The sequence below is a fragment of the Asparagus officinalis genome, chromosome 5 (genome assembly GCF_001876935.1).
Source record: "Asparagus officinalis chromosome 5, Aspof.V1, whole genome shotgun sequence".
Lineage (NCBI taxonomy): Eukaryota > Viridiplantae > Streptophyta > Magnoliopsida > Asparagales > Asparagaceae > Asparagus > Asparagus officinalis.
The window spans coordinates 104703794-104721938 of NC_033798.1; the positions used below are offsets into that span (position 1 = coordinate 104703794).

Below are 18145 nucleotides of genomic sequence, written 5' to 3' on the forward strand. Positions count from 1 at the left end.
TCGTATCTTTTGTATTTTTATTGTATAAGGAGATCTTATAAAAAGGTCAATTCTTTTATTTGAGTTTATTGTAAACTATTAAAGTTGTAATAGACTCAATCATAATGAAAACAGCGATTTTTGAACCAAACACTAACCTTCAGTCGGTATAAAAAGACCTGTAATTAGCTTTGATTCTAGACTCCTTTGATTTTCGATCTATTCTATATTTTGACGAATAGCTGAAGTTCTCCCGACACTGCGTTTATTGTCTGGCCGTCGTCGAAATCTTGAATCAAAATCGGTGAGTTAATTTTGGCTCGTATCATCGAGTTGATTTTGAACTGACTATCTTCATCACGATATATTGGCTTGCGTTGACTTTCATCATAACACGTTGACTGGCGTTGACCTAGGGTTACGCTTCGACCAGCGTTGACCTAGGGTTTCAGATTGCCTGATGTTGACTTTTTCATCACAACGCGTTGACTGGCGTTGACCTAGGGTTACGTATTGACCAGCGTTGACCTAGGGTTTCGGATCGCCCGACGTTGATACAGTTTATATTCGTACGTTTGCTGGAGTATACACAGTTTACGCTCTTAAGGTATTGGAGTATGGCTGTCCTAACAGTTGGGGCTACAGGACCAACTGTTAAAGCTGATTCGTCTGCAGATATGGATCTTATCCCGAAGTCGTTGGATGCTCAAGTCACGAGACTAACTAATGAAGCTGATGCGTCAATGACTCGCATTTATAGAATTTTTGGTAAATTCTTAGCCATCAACGGGTTTGATTAGCCTTTTACCGACTACCGTTTGAGTCGGGCTAGCATGCGAATTGTTTAAATCCCCTCCGCATGTGACGTTGTGCTAAAAGAGTTAACTCTTTTAGTGCTACGATATTGAATACGTAGACTTCGTCTTTCTTACGGGAATAGACTACCCGGTAACGCGTGTTAGGCATTGACTTATCCCTTCTTAGGATTCGGGATAAAAGTCCTCAGACTTGGATTCTGGTGTCTTCTTCAATCGGTGAAAGACTAAACCGGTAACACGTGTTAGGCGTTGACTTATCTCTACTTAGGATTCGGGATAAAATTCCCCGCGTATATAAGGCACGGATTACAGAGTTGAAGGATGGTGTCGAAAAATAGGAGAGGAAGAATTTTATATTCTATCTCTCAAAACTAAAGAGGAAGAATTTTATATTCTATCTCCAGTTGCCAAGGAAACTCGAAGTGGGATCTCCACCCTAAGAATCTGGAAAAGTGAAACTAGGAGTGGGATCTCCACTCCGAGAATCAAAAAGATTCAAGTAACCCTAACTTTTATAGGATTGGTTGCTTAATCCAAGAAAATAATTCCTTATTTATTGAGGTAAAATTCCGATTTCGGCCCTAACTTTTATAGGTTTGGCCGAATAGGAAAAGGTGGAAGTCTTTCGTTTATCAAAAGGAGCATTCCGATCTTGGTCCTAACTGTTTAAAGGTTTGACCAAGATGGGAATTTGAGACGACCCTAATTGTTTAAAAGTTTGATCGTTCAATTTGTGGACCTCTCGTTCATGGAAGGAATCGAGAGGAGATTTTGGTTGTGGTCCTAACTGTTTAAAGGTTTGACCAAGATAGGAATTTGAGCCGACTCTAACTGTTTAAAGGTTTGATCGTTCAATTTGTGGACCTCTCGTTCATGGAAGAAATCGAGAGGGGATTTTGGTTATGGTCCTAACTGTTTAAAGGTTTGACCAAGATGACAGTGGGAGTACAAATCATAGTGGGAGTGTTGACTTGTACAATTCGCTCGGAAGGGGTTCCTGGTGTTAAGTGACAAATACTTAACACGGAGGAGTTTGATAATCGTCAATGATCATGAGATTAAAATTCTAAGTATTATGTCTGGAATTTAACAATGGGAATGTTAAGTACACAGACGCATTGAAAGTTTGAGTGGATTCAACCGAAAGGAATTTTGGTGGACTCACCGTCAATTAGCTTGATCAGTGAGGGACTTTGTGGTGAAAGATTATGAATTGTCAAACACCAGTGGGGGTTTAGTGTTTATCACTTTGTTTGTAATGATCGGGTTATCCCTAAGAAAATTACATATAGCATTCTTCTGGGAACTTCCTGTTACATGAACCATCCACCCCCAGCTTTTCTTGCGAAATTAGGTTTATCATTATATTCAGCTACATGATCGGGTTATCCTTAAGAGTACCATGTATGACACCCTCCAGGAACTTCCCGTGAAAGAAAGGAAATAGCTTAGACTCATATACCTGTTAGAGTATCAAGGAGCAGTTTATACTCGTATACTCTTCGGAGTGGTGCACCGTCATTCGGCTTATTCTAGCTTTATGGCGCCAGAGTCGATTAGAGCTTGAATCTTGTTCTTTAGACCAAAAAAACCCTCAGTAGGATGGAGAACTCTCCTGTGGTACGCACAATAGTTTGGGTCCGTAATCCTCTTAGCTCCCTCCTGATCTTTAATAGGTGGTAGCTCAATCTCAAAACTTCCTCATCCTTGAAAGAATACTCTTTTTGGAGTCCCGAATCTGGAGCCCTTTGCTGCTTTTGAGGTTGTTGTTGTGACGTCTGATTATTATCACTAGCAACCGCAGGTATTGACTGTTGGTTTCTTTTGATCTTCTTCCTTCTGAGGAAGCGTTCGGCTTGTTCACCGCGTATTTTCAAATCTTTCCAAGTCTTGGATGTGTTTAATCCCATAACTCCCAACACGTCCAAAAAGAGGTTGTTGTGGCAAGTTTGTAGGATGAATTCCTCCGTGATCGGATCTCGGCAATTTATCGCCTTGTTCCGGAAGCGTTTAACAAAGTCGGCGATTATTTCTCCGTCTTTTTGCTTCTCATCGAAGAGTGTCCTGATGGATACTTCGGCGTCGTCATCAAAGAAGTTACCGAGGAATGAGCTCTCTATATCATCCCAGCTGTTGATGCTCCCCGGCTTAAGACGAAGATACCAATCGAAGGTAGGCCCACGAAGGGTGCCAACGAATGACCGAACCATCAGTGCTTCATTGTCGGATACCATGCCCAAGTGGGACTTGAAGTAGATCAAATGTTAAGTGGGCGAGCCCTTCCTGTCGAACGGCGTGAAGTTGATCAGGTTGAATCTGGCCGGATACGGGATCGACTCCCACTCTCTTAGGTAGGGACATGGAATGTCGGTCCTCTTCACCTCTCGAGAAGACATTAGAGTGTTGATTTTACTCTCGAGGTCTTTCATCTTTTCGTCCTCATCTGTATCATGCTTTGGATGATTTATGAGAGGAACCATGCGGCCACCCCCGACATTATCATCTTCGGTGGGACCACCCCCGGCATTGTTATTCTTAGTGGGGCCACCCCCAGCGTTTTGATCAACGAGAGAGTTATCAATATTAAGGTGTTCATCCCTATCTGAATCGTTAGCTGCTTGGCTAGCATCGTTGCGACGACTGGATTCACCTATCTGATTTGACAAAACTCGGATTTGTTGGTCATGCTCTTCCCTCATCCGCAGCATAATCATTTCCATTTTGAACTTGAATGCTTACTTCTGCTTGGCTAGAGCATCCTCAACCATTTTGGCTACTTCTTCGGTGTTAATCATAAACACTTCGTGGGATTGTCCTGGGCTGGATACTATTTTGTCAGAAGCGACTGCAGAGTTAGTATCTGATGCTTCATCATCCGAGGATAATCCCCTCTGCATTCTCTGATAGTCCCTACGTTTAGTGGTTCCCGATCGCAAACGGGTCAGACGATGTGATATGAGGGGATCAGAATTAGAAGGTCGAATCAACTTTCCCTTATCAACCATGTTGATGGTGATCGCAGATTGTTTAGGTCCTACAGCTTCTAGCTGGAGCCGAGACATTACTTGAGCTATTCCTGAATTGATTCTTCTTCCTGGAGAAAAGTTAGGGCTAGACCCGTTTGAAGCCATCGGAGACTTTTCCTTGTTGACCATGTTAATGGTAACTTCTGGGAATTCATCATCTCGAACGACCGATCTTCTTTTATGAAAACGCCTTAATTTGGGTTTCGACGCTTCAGAGGAAAGCCTTTGGAACACCGAGACCCTCTGTGGAGCCGTCTTGGGGTAGCTACACGCTGATAATACTATCCTGATAAGTCTGGCACAAAGACAGTTGTAGGCATATAAAATTGCTTATAGGTCCCTTAGCACAGCTCGGCACAAACCGACGAACCAACGAGGCGACGAGATCGACGAATCGCACGCAAGCAACGGAATACATCCGTTCGCATTTGGAATCAAGCCAAGTGTTAAAGAGTCAACGAGTGATCCAACCAAGGACAAACTCGGACGAATCACGATCGAATCAAGATCAGTTTCGGACTCGAACTCAGAAGCGGATTTACTGCCTAATCAGGATCCAGATTTACTGCCAAATCAGGAATCAGATTTACTGCCTAATCAGGATCCAGATTTACTGCCTAATCAGGATCCAGATTTACTGCTAAAACAGGAATCAGATTTACTGCCTAATCAGGATCCAGATTTACTGCCAAATCAGGAATCAGATTTACTGCCTAATCAGGATCCAGATTTACTGCCAAATCAGGAATCAGATTTACTGCCAAATCGGGATCTAAATCAACCGAATCACGAGACCGAAAAAAACGGCAAAAACCACAACACCCAGAGGTGGCCGACAGTTGTCATTTCGCGGCCACCCAGAGGTGGCCGACAGTTGTCATTTCGCGGCCACCCAGAGGTGGTCGACAGTTGTCATTTCGCGGCCACCCAGAGGTGGCCGACAGTTGTCATTTCGCGGCCACCCAGAGGTGGCCGACAGTTGTCATTTCGCGGCCACCCAGAGGTGGCCGACAGTTGTCATTTCGCGGCCACCCAGAGGTGGCCGACAGTTGTCATTTCGCGGCCACCCAGAGGTGGCCGACAGTTGTCATTTCGCGGCCACCCAGAGGTGGCCGACAGTTGTCATTTCGCGGCCACCCAGAGGTGGCCGACAGTTGTCATTTCGCGGCCACCCAGAGGTGGCCGACAGTTGTCATTTCGCGGCCACCCAGAGGTGGCCGACAGTTGTCATTTCGCGGCCACCCAGAGGTGGCCGACAGTTGTCATTTCGCAGGCACAGTAAAGGGAGCCTATAAATAGGCCCCCTTGGTTCATTTGTTCAAGGGTTGGAAAATTTGGAGAGGCGAAGCCCTGCTGGATTGGAGACTCGGAACTTAAAAAAGATTGAAACTTTGGGACTTCGGGGACTCACTCCTTCAGATCTGGTGCTCGGCGATCATCAACGTCAAATAAGGCAGGTGTTCGAGAGGATCAGATCTCAGATCTACGCAGGCATACTCCGGATCTAAGCTTGGTCTTAGATCCCGAGACTTGGACGATTGTTTCCTTGGTGAAACAATCCTCCCCGGCTATTATTTCCTTGGTGAAATAATACCCGTCGTACTGCGTAGATCCGACCGGATCTAGATCTCGCGGTGGTCCACGGCAAACAACCCCGGCGCAGGCAAAGAACCCACAAAGCGAGCGACCGCAAAACAGGAGCTCGTGATTCGTTCGACAAACAAGGAAACAAAGTTGTAATTTTCATTTCTTTTCAATTTGATTTTCGTTGTAACCGGATCTTATAAAAAGACCGGATCTTTTGTAACTCAAAAAGTTGTAACTCAAGATGACAATGGAATCAATAACAAAGAAAGACACGAATTTTCCAGCGAACAAAATCAAATGCTGAGTAGGTGAACCCATCCTATTAAACGGCGTGAAGTTAATTAGATTGAACTTCGCCGGATATGGGATCGATTCCCACTCTCTTGGGTATGGACAGGGAATGCTCGTTTTCTTCATCTCTTGAGCGGAAATCAATGTATTGATTTTGCTCTCGAGATTTTTAAAAACGCCGCGCACTATCAGCGCAGGCACGGGCTCAAGCCGAAGAAGCCCGTAGAAAGTTGCAGAAAGAAGTGGCCAAGAAGCCGCCACCAACTCGCAAAGTTTGGAGGCCAAAGTCTGAAGCGGCAATTCAGGCTAAGGAGCAACCTTTGCAGCCTCCAACCAAAATTCAACCTCCGGCGAACCCAGCTAAGTCGCCGAGAATTCCCATAGCTACTCCGGGAGATCATGCAGAATCCTCCCGAAGAAGAAAGCCAGTCTTGGAGCGCCTCGGTCCAATTCCCGATGAGCGAAGCAAAGCTCCGATCCAAGAACGTTTGGGCCCACTAAGAAAACCCCGAACGAATCAACACGCTGGGGGTCACCGCTACCTCCAACATGACAAGGAGCTCAAGGCAACTGCGCGCGCTAATTTGCGCATTGAGGTCCAAGAGCCCGCTGAGAATTCACGCCCAAAAAGGCATGTCTCAAGGCGCGTGACTCTTGAAAGTCCAAGGAAGGCAATTCGCCCTCAGATGGAAACATTATCATCTGATAGTGATAATGTTATACCTGAGAAGTCGTGCCCACACACGATAGGTTACTCCGACTGTCAAAATGACGAGTTGTACTATCGTGCTGGGGGTACGAACAGAACCAGAAAGAGGAGTCCCCGAGAACAGGAAACTCAGTGCCCTTGTTCAAAGCTCATTCGGGCGGTACTGTCTCAATGCAACTGCATCAAGGTAGTCCCCGAGAGAATTTCAGTGTTCGAAAGGCTCGGCACCGAAACGCCAAAACCAAGGTATAGGCGTTTCCGGCAAAGAAGAACGGTGGTTAAAGACGGAGAATTTCCGAGGGTCACCGCCAACATGACCAGCAAAGAGACATCGACACAGATTGATCTCAAATCGTTTCTGGAAGCGTCCCGGCGTGTAACCCGTCTGCAGTCCGGAGCCATCGCACGAGGAACTTATGGTAGGGTTCGGACAAGATTGCCTTCGGAAGATGAAGAATCGGATTCCTGCTCTGCTGTCGCATCGGACAATACAGTGTCCAGCGAAGGACAACCCCGCGAGTCATTTATGATAAGCGCGGAAGAAATGGCCAAGATGCTTGAAGACGCTTTGGCTAAGCAGAAAGAAAGTTTCAAATTCGAGATGGAGATGGCCATGCAGACTATGAGAGAGATGCATGAGCAACAAATCCAGGCATTCAGGAACCAACAAGGTGAACCAAGTCACCGTAACCAGGTTGTTCAGGAAGAGGAGCACACGGATAGGGATGGAGCTCACAATGCCAATAACCCTCCCGTCAATGCAGGGGGTGGTAACGAGGATGCCAACGAGGATACAAGTGAAGACTTGAAGATCAAAGATCTCGAGAGCAAAATCAACACATTGATCTCCGCTCAAGAGACGAAGAAAACAGGCATTCCCTGTCCATACCCAAGAGAGTGGGAATCGATCCCCTATCCGGCGAAGTTCAGTTTAATCAACTTCACGCCGTTCGATGGGAAGGGTTCCCCCACTCAGCATTTGATTTATTTCAAATCGCACTTGGGTATTATCTCCGGCAATGAGCCTCTGATGGTGCGGTCATTCGTTGGCACTCTTCGCGGAGCCGCCTTCGATTGGTACCGCCGCCTCAAGCCAGGAAACGTGAACAGCTGGGATGACATGGAGACCAAGTTCCTGGCCAACTTCTTCGACGACGACACTGAGATATCTATCGGATCGTTGCTCGATGAGAAGCAGAAGGACGGAGAGTTAGTCGATACCTTCGTCAAAAGGTTCCGGAACAAGGCGATGAATTGCCGGGACCCGATCACAGAGGAATTCATCCTCCAAACACAAGGCGATGAATTGTCGGGACCCGATCACTGAGGAGTTCATCCTCCAGACATGCCACAACAATCTTTCGCTGGACGTGTTGGAAGCAATGGGCACAGCACCGTCCAAAACGTGGCAGGATCTGAAAGTCCGAGGAGAGCAAGCTGAACGTTTCCTCCGCAGGAAGAAGGCCGAGAGGAACCTACCGCCGGCTAATCCTCTGGACTCAAACTTAACCTCTCGTGGTAAGGGCAAAACACCTGCAACTACTGGTGGTGCTAATCAAGCGTCACAACAGCAATCCCGAAGGCAGCAAAAGACTTCGGGTCCGAGACTCCAAAGAGAGTATTCCTTCAAGGACGAAGACGTTCCAGCCATCTTCGAATCCCTCCTTGAAGGAGGGTCGTTCATCCCACCAAGGATTGCTTTGCTCTCAAGAATAGCATTCAGACCTTGGTTGAAGCCGGCGTCATAACGCTGAGGTAAGCCAATTGAGAATAGCACAACTCCGATAAGTATAAGAGTATAAACTGCTTCTCAATACTCCAAAGAGTATAAGAGTATAAACTGCTTCTCAAAACTCTGATAAGTATAAGAGTATAAACTGCTCCTCAACACTCCAAAGAGTATACGAGTATAAACTGTTTCTCAATCCTCCGACCGGTATAAGAGGTTAAACTACTCCCTGATACTCCAATAGGTATATGAGTCTAAACTGTTTCCCCACTTTTGACGGGAAGTTCCTGAAGAATATTAAGCTAATATTCTTAAGGATAACCCGGTTAGGTAACTGATAATAATGTCCAAACCAGTTCCGCAGAGGAAACTGGGGGTGGACGATTTATGTAACGGGAAGTTCCCAAAACCACAACAATGTAATGAATAAAAACTCCCATTCAAATTCTCACCATGTCTGTGCACTCAACACTCTCTCTGTTAGAGTCTGGACATAAAATTCCCAATTGGTCAAATCTTCTTACAGTTAGGACCACAATCAAAATCCCCTCTCGATTCCCCCAATGAACGAGAGGTCCTCAAATCGAACGATCAAACCTTCCTACAGTTAAGATCGTCTTAAACCTTCCATTGGTCAAACCTTCTTACAGTTAGGACCACAGTCAAAAACCCCTCTCTATTCCTCCAATGAACGAGAGGTCCACTTTCAAATCGAGTGATCAAACCTTCCTACAGTTAGGGTCACCTCAAACTCCTGTTTGGCCAAACCTTCCTACAGTTAGGGTCAAAACCATGATTCACTCTCGATAAACGAGAAATTCATCTTTAGTTCGGTAATCAAACCTTCCGACAGTTAGGGTTATCCGAATCTTTTCGATTCTCGGAGTGGAGATCCCACTCTCAGTTTCACCTTTCCGGATTCTGGGGGTGGAGATCCCACCTCGAGTCTCCTTTCCAGTTGAAGATAGAATATAAAATTCTTCTTCTTCATTGTCGGGAGATAGAATATAAAATTCTTCCTCTCCCATTTCGGGTTCGTCTTTGCCCCAAGAGAAGACACCACCTTTTTCAAATCCCAAAATCTGTGCCTCACAGGTACAGGGAATTTTATCCCGAATCCTAAGTAGGGATAAGTCAACGCCTAACACGCGTTGCCGGTTTAGTCTTTTTCCGCACAAAAAGACACCAGAGTTCGATTCTGGGGTATTCTATCCTGAAACCTAAGCAAGGATAAGTCTGTGCCTAACCCGCGTTGCCGGTTAGTTCTTAACCGTTGAAAAGAACATCCGTCCACATATTCAACATTGTGGCAGGTTGTTATTAATAACACCAAAATCCATGCCTTACACGCATGGGGAATTTCATCCTGAATCCTAAGAAAGGATATGCCGACGCCTAACACGCGTCGCCGGTTTAGTCTTTTACCGATTGAAAAAGACACCAGAGTTCGATTCTGGGGTATACTATCCCGAAGCCTAAGTAGGGATAAGTCAACGTCTAATACACGTTGCCGGGTAGCCTATTCCCGTAACAATGGCGAAGCCTATGTATTCAACATCATAGCACAAAGTCTCAGAGAATTCACTCTCTTAGCACAACGTTACATGCGGAACGGATTTAGACAATCCGCATGCTAGCCCGACTCAAACGGTAGTCGGTAAAGGCTAATCAAATCCGTTGAAGGCTGGGGGTTAGCCAAAAACCCTAAAGTCAACGCCTAACACGCGTCGCCGGGTAGTCTATTCCCGTGAGAAAGACGAAGTCTACGTATTCAATATCGTAGCACTAAAAGGGTTAACTCTTTTAGCTTAACGTCACATGCGGAACGGACTTGAACAATCCGCATGCTAGCCCGACTCAAACGGTAGTCGGTAAAGGCTCATCAAACCCGTTAATGGCTGAGGGTTTGCCAAAAATCCTATAAATACGAGAGTCACTGACGCATCAGCTCCATTAGTTGGTCTCGTGACTTGAGCATCCAACGACGTTCGAAACCCTAAGGTCAACGCCGGACAACGCGTAACCCTAGGTCAACGCCAGTCAACGCGTTGCGAGCAAAAATTCAACGTACGACGTTCGAAACCCTAGGGTCAACGCCGGTCAACGCATAACCCTAGGTCAACGCCAGTCAACGCGTTGCGAGCAAAAATTCAACGTACGACGTTCAAAACCCTAAGGTCAACGCCGGACAACGCGTGACCCTAGGTCAACGCCTATCAATGCGTTGCAATGAAAGAACTAACACTCCGAAGAGTATATGAGTATAAACTGCTCCTCAATCCTCCAACAGTGCATGAGGTTAAACTGCTTCTTAAATACTCCAATAAGGTATATGAGTATAAACTGTTCCCTAATTTTTGAGAAGTTCCTGGAGAATGTTTTCTATAAATATTCTTAAGGATAACTCAAACAATAAGACGCCGGACAACGCGTTGCAGATAAAGACTCGACGCCAACAATCGATGGTCAGCTAAATCAGGAACCGACTTCAAAGTTCAAAATTCCGACAACGGTCAGACAATAAATGCAGCACCGAAACTCTTTCAGACATTCGACAAAGCACCGAATAGCCTGGAGAATTGAAGGAATCAAGAACGGAAGTCATTCCAAGGTCCCATTACACCGACTGAAGGTTGGGACAAGCATATCCAAAGTATTCCAGACTCTTCTATAAAAGAACGAGACTGAAATACTTTGGAGGGGGTATCTGTAGGCATATAAAATTGCTTATAGGTCCCTTAGCTCAGCTCGGCACAAACCGACAAACCAACGAGGCAACGAGATTGACTAATCGCACGCAAGCAACGGAATACGTCCATTCGCGTGCGGGATCAAGCCAAGTGTTCGAAGAGTCAACGAGTCATCCAACCAAGGGCATACTCGGACGAATCACGATCGAATCAAGATCGGTTTCGGACTCGAACTCAGAAGTGGATTTACTGCCAAATCAGGAATCCGACTTACTGCCAAATCAGGAATCAAATCAGAGTCTGGATCAACCGAATCACGGACAGAACCCAAAGGTGGAAAACAGCAGAAAACCAAACACCCGGAGGGGCTCGGAAACCAAGTCACCGAGGCGGCTCACCGAGCCACCAAGGTGGCTCGGTGGCCGAGCCACCAAGTGGTGGCTCGGCCGAGCCACCTAAGTGGCTCGGTGGCCGAGCCACCTTGGGGTGGCTCGGCCACCTCCGAGCCACCAAATGGTGGCTCGGAGGCCGAGCCACCTCCTTGGTGGCTCGGCGGCCACCAAGGTGGCTCGGCCACCACCGAGCCACCTCAGGAATCAGATTTACTGCCTAATCAGGATCCAGATTTACTGCCAAATCAGGAATCAGATTTACTGCCTAATCAGGATCCAGATTTACTGCCAAATCAGGAATCAGATTTACTGCCTAATCAGGATCCAGATTTACTGCCAAATCAGGAATCAGATTTACTGCCTAATCAGGATCCAGATTTACTGCCAAATCAGGAATCAGATTTACTGCCTAATCAGGATCCAGATTTACTGCCAAAACAGGAATCAGATTTACTTCCTAATCAGGATCCAGATTTACTGCCAAATCAGGAATCAGATTTACTGCCTAATCAGGATCCAGATTTACTGCCAAATCAGGAATCAGATTTACTGCCAAATCGGGATCTAAATCAACCGAATCACGAGACCGGAAAAAACGGCAAAAACCACAACACCCAGAGGTGGCCGACAGTTGTCATTTCGCGGGCACAGTAAAGGGAGCCTATAAATAGGCCCCCTTGGTTCATTTGTTCAAGGGTTGGAAATTTTGGAGAGGCGAAGCCCTGCTGAATTGGAGACTCAGAACTTAACAAGATTCAAGCTTTGGGACTTCGAGGACTTGCACATCCAGATCTGGTGCTCGACGATCATCAACGCCAAATAAGGCAGGAGTTCGAGAGGACCGGATCTCAGATCTACGTTGCTACACTCCGGATCTAAGCTTGGTCTTAGATCCCGAGACTTGGACGATTGTTTCCTTGGTGAAACAATCCTCCCCGGCTATTATTTCCTTGGTGAAATAATACCCGTTGTACTGCGTAGATCCGACCGGATCTAGATCGCGCGGTGGTCCACGGCAAACAACCCCGGCGCAGGCAAAGAACCCACAAAAGCGAGCGACCGCAAAACTCGCGATTCGTTCGACAAACAAGGAAACAAAGTTGTAATTTTCATTTCTTTTCAATTTGATTTTCGTTGTAACCGGATCTTATAAAAAGACCGGATCTTTGTAATCGATAGACTATTACAATTGTGTACAATGGAATCATTAATGAAGAAAGCAACGGTTTTTCCCGCGAACAACAGTGATAATCCATCTCCCGAGTACTTCTTTTTCGAGATTTATTCGTACCCCCAGCCCGATAGTACAACTCATCGACATTACAGTCAGAGCAACATATCAGCTGTTGGTTTGATTCCTCAGATGGAACATTGTCATCTGTTCAACGCGTCTTCTTCTAAATATGTAGCACTTTATTGGCTTTAGCAGGAGTCACACGTTTGGAATCACACCCGTGTGAGGATGAAATTTTAACGGGCTCCTGGTTTTGTGCAGGCATCTCCATGCGGGTAATTACAGGAATCAACTTGTTAGGATGTCGCGTACGACCCCCAGTCTGGATGGTTGCTCGGGGTTCCTTCAACGGTCCTAAGCATTCCTTAACAAGAGCTTTTCCTTGATCTTTGTGTAAAGGATCCAGGCGACCCTTCAACGGAATTCTAAATTTAGAGAGGTCCATACCGCTGTAGGGTTCTACCGGAGGCATGGGAGCAGAAGGAGCGAGATCCGAAGTTGACGAAGGCTGGGGAGCAACGTTGCCTGCTTTTGCCTTAGGCGTTGATTTAGCCTTTGGCATCCAAAATTGTTTTGATCTCGAAAATCTCTTAACTGCCTCTTCCTTTTGCATTTCTTGTGCTTTTTGCACCAGGATCTGGGCATGCGTAAGAAGCGCGTGACGCTTCTGAATGCGCTCCTCAAGAGTGGAACGGTTCCATTTGACACGAACTCATTCGTTAGTAGGTTGTTGGGAGGAGGTTCCCGAAGCTTGCTGTTGGAACACTTGGCGCCTTCTGAGTTTCAAATCTGCATTATAGCAGATCCCATCAATAGGCTTCAAAGCCTTGGCAAATTGGCGCGCGAGATGTTGACGGTGCCTTTGACGAGCCCTCTTCGTCAGCACTGGTGCACTTTCAACGGTTAACTCTTTGACTTTCGAGGAGTTGTCACGAACATTGGATCTGGTTTCTTTGGAGGCCGGAGAGGGGTCTTCCATTGCATTCGGGTTCAGATCATTAGCCCTGGTCTTCGGATCTGAAGGCACGTTCTTCGCGGCAGTGGTTTTCCTACGTTTGCAAGAAGAAGATCTGGAGGAGGAGGAGGAAATATATTCCTCAAATTTTTGCTGGTCGAATTCGTATTCGACCTCTTCGAACACCGGGATCTTGATCGTCGGCTGTGGCACGACAGCCTCGGCAGCAAGGCTGTAGGCTCCCACTGTGGTCACCCGCGTGTTTGCGGTAAAAGTTGATATCTTCATTGCCGAATCCATTACACGTTTATCAATTACAGATTCAAAGTAAAATTAGTCTTTTTATAAGACTTTCTTACACAATGAAAATAAGAAAAATACAACTCTCTTCAAACAAACGCAACAGGTGTTTATCGTCCGCTGCTTGCGTGGGATCTTGGCCTGTGACGGGGATGTTGATATCCATAGACCACCAAACGATCAGATCAGATCCGAAGCTTCGTTGATTCGCGAAGGAATCAAGAAACCAAAGCAGTTATCTCGGCAACGGCGAGATAACCACTCTTCTCGAGATCACCGCAACGGGGCGATCTTAAGGAAGGAACCGAAAAGTATAGATCTGACGAGTTCCTCTTCTTTATACTGATGAACTCGATCAGATCTCTCATCCTCTCTGAAATTCTTGGCTCTTCAGTCCTCAATTCGGCAGGGCTTCGCCAACGCTCGAGAATTCCAGATCTCCTAAAAAAATGAAAGACCCTGGGGCTATATTTATAGGCTTAGGGACCCCTGTTTTCGGATAAGAATGTCCAATTCCCTCTTATCCTTAGTTGTAACCACTTAACCACGTTCTTGGATAGATTCAGATCAGTTGGAACAAATCCAGGTGGTTAATGTTAAAAAACGGCTCAAAACAGTCAAAAATAGCATTCTGGGGGGTTGCGGACACCCGTAGGTGTCTTGGCTTGATCGAGACACTCGTGGGTGTCTCGGCCTGGCCGAGACACCAGTGAGTGTCTCGGGTATTTTGGTCTTAACTTTCTCATATGACCTCTAAATTATCTAATTCTAGATGTATAATAAATATGACAAAGATATCTACAACTTTCATGTTTTGAGTTTCTTTAGATTCGAATCAGATCATGGCCAAAATTGTCATTCTTATCCGAGACACCAACACTGGCTCGGAATTCTGAGGCAGTTTGTACTATCTTTGGTATTTTGGCTTTATCTTTCTCATATGATCTCCAAATGACCTGATCCAAGATAAATTGGAATTCTAACAAGGATATTTACAACTTTTATGTTTTTAGTTTCTTCATATTCGAATCGAATCATGACCAAAATTACGCTACAAGGTCCGAGACACCTTTGGGTGTCTCGACTTGGCCGAGACACCAATGGGTGTCTCGGCCAATCTGAGACACCTCTGGGTGTCTCAGCTTGGCTGAGACACCTTTGAGTGTCTTGTCCAAGCCGAGACAACTTTGGGTGTCTCGGGTTGGCCATGACACCTATGGGTGTCTCGTCGAGGCCCGGGACGTAGTCCTGCGCGTTCCGTCCGTTTTCGTCGTATCTTCGTCGTCCGAACTCGGAATCATGCGATTCAAGATGCATCGGAAAGCCATCGAAAAGATCTACAAGCTCCCATGATTGAATCATCTATGGAGTGGATGGGACATGGAAGGCATTTCGTCTTTTGTAAGTAACGTGAAGCTCCCGATCAGTTCGTTTCCTCGTTGTTCTGCAGTTCCGTTGCTTCACATAGTTCATCGACTCACTTCATGCGCTTGTCGATGTTAAATAAGCTTTTGTGACTCGGATAGCGATGTTCATCATCTTCTCTCTGTCTCAAGCCATGTACGGGGACCTATAGGTAATTTTTGACGCCTACAGATACCCCCTCCAAAGTATTTTAGTCTCGTTTCTTTTATAGATGAGCCTGAAATACTATAAGCAATCTGGGTACATGCGGTAAATTCTATGAAAATCTTGTTGATGATTATCCATCTTGGACTGTAAGTATGTGAGATTAAGATCTGTAATACCACGTCGAGGACATCGGAAACTAAACGTATTTGCTATGAACTTCTATGATAGAAGTCCTGATATCTTTGTGATCATATATGCAACCTCATCAACTAATCCGATTATGCAAATCAAAAGATTATCATCGAAGTCCTGATTATCAAAAATTTATATCTAAAATCTTTTCTAAAATTTTCAACTAGAGGGGGTATCACATTCCTCATAATCACATGCTTTTTAAAACTACCATTTGCTTGCTTATTCCCGTTCTTAACTTCCTTCACTAATAGTCTAAGCAATTCCTTAACCTCTGTTTTCGTCCATGTCTATAATCCATCCTTGCTCTTTGTTGTCCCTCACTTCCTAGACATTGACATATTTCTTCTTGATCCTGACTCTGTGATCTTATGTCCATCCTATAGAAAATTCAAAAATAACCTTTTCAAAATCTCAAATATGGAATTGGATTAAAATATACATGCATCTGATATAAAAAGAACATACATGTATATAATAATAATAATAATAATAATAATAATAATAATAATAATAATAATAAAATGAAAATACACATGCATTAGTAATATTATTAGTCAATTATTTACTTTACATATAATTAGCTAATCAGCCTAAATATACATGACTAAATAACTGTGATATGAAATGATAACAAATCAATAGTCATGGATCACAATTACTGCCAAGTTGCATAAATGGAGCATGAGCAATACCAGAGTTTGACAAACTTGTTAGAAAAAATCTAAAGGCTTAGTGAGCAGAATGCCCAGCTTGACATCAAATGAGAGTAGGAATCAATGACATGGAGTAGAGTATATATTAGCATTATCAAAGTGCATAAAAAAGATACATAACATTGGGACCACTTAAAACAGAGTTCATGTTCAAAATTCACTAGCAAGAGTTCAACCATAATTACATATAAGAATTTATAATTTACTAACATATGATAATCACAGAGCATGCACAAATAGTATGTATTAGCCAAAAAAGTGAAAAACTTATTGCATAAGGTAGTAGTAATCATTTTGGCATTCCTACAGTAGAGTGCATCATATAGCATGAGCATAGTATACCAAATAAACAGCCTGCTATAAAGATAAGTATAAAAAATATTTAAAGACTGTAATTAAAATAATTATCACAATCCAAAATTCATCATATAACGTCATGCATGAACATATAATGTATAAATAATAAGAACATATAATGTATAAATAATAAGAGCCACTTAATTAGGATAGGTTAAACGTATACTAACAAACTAATTACATGCATTAAATATTCATTTTTAAAATTCCTAAAATAATGTAAAATCACAGAAAACACATCATTCATCACCCATTTTCCTATGCACAAAAGTTACGATAGCATGTATTCAAATATTTAACAGTCACGGTAACATAAACCCTAATTTCATATAAACCCTAATCATAAAAGGTTGCGTATCATGTCCTAATTAAAGAAGAAATCAATTTTTTGATCTAATAATTAAAGAAGTATCGGCTTTTTAAGTTCTAATAAAAGAGAGAGAGAGAGAGATCAGAAATACATGTGATCCGAGGAGAAGTGATGTTCTCCAAAAGGTCGCAGTTCCACTTTTTTCTCAATTGATTCTTTATCAATCTGTAGCATAATTTGACAGAGATGAACTGATGGCTACATATATATAGGTAGCATAATTAGTAGGATAATTATGACAAATTATCCCAATTCTAGTTTTAGAAAACTTCTACTTAACTAACACATAAAAAAAATATCGCGGTTCTAGTTCTAAAAAAATTCTACTTGACTACCACTAAAAAATATATCTCACTCCCTAATTCTATGTCTAACAACTTAAAAATTTATGGCATGTATTATCCAGTTCCAATTTTAGGTTCTAAAAGCGACTAACCCCTCTTAATTATCTTTTTAGGGTTTGCGTTTTTGCTTCAATTTGGCCATATTTTTCTTTCAATTGAAGCTCCCTGCTTGATGGGAGTCAGATTAGAAATCCAGCCGTGCCCCCACAAATTCTGTTGCGATCCAATTTTTGTGATGCCCAAATTAAAATTGCCCTCTCTTGGTGAGTATTTTCTATATGTAGCTTCTTTGTTATCCATAATCATTAAAAAGATTAATTTATATAATGGTATGTGATTGTGCTCACATTTACCTTTGTTCTTCGTTTTAGGGTCTCTTTCGCGATAAAAAAACGGTTTCAGGAGTTTATCAGAAATTAGTCGACCACATGCTACTTGAAGACAAACTGGATTGCCTCAAAATTATGAAAGTATTATGTTGATAGCTATCAAGGGTTAGAATCTTCTGTTTTGATTTCATAAACTAAAGCTTTGTTCAGTTTGCTGGTTGTGTTTATGGATAATAATCCAACGTTTTTTAAGGGTTGATAGTCATTACCCAATTATTGATAGGTTATTGAGATATCTATTTTCATCTATAGAGGGTTCCATAGGATATTTGTAATGAAATCGTCTGTTATCTGAATGGGCTTTGTTTGTTGCTGTAATTGCAATTTTTGTGTTGGTATGCATAAATATATTTTTGTATTTACACACGGATCGATATTTTTTAGCAATATTTCACCTGATAATTATGTGGAGTTCTGTCTTGAAATTAAGCACTAAACTTGTGCTCTCAAGTATTATCAACGTGCATTGTCACATATATAGTATGTGTGATAGAC

At 43.6% G+C, this 18145-nt stretch overlaps 1 long non-coding RNA gene across 1 annotated transcript; it reads left to right on the plus strand.

Moving 5' to 3' along the window:
• Positions 17296 to 17968, plus strand: LOC109843516. The gene is made up of 2 exons (XR_002247706.1): positions 17296 to 17524; positions 17633 to 17968. It is a non-coding gene; the product is annotated as an uncharacterized LOC109843516 (long non-coding RNA).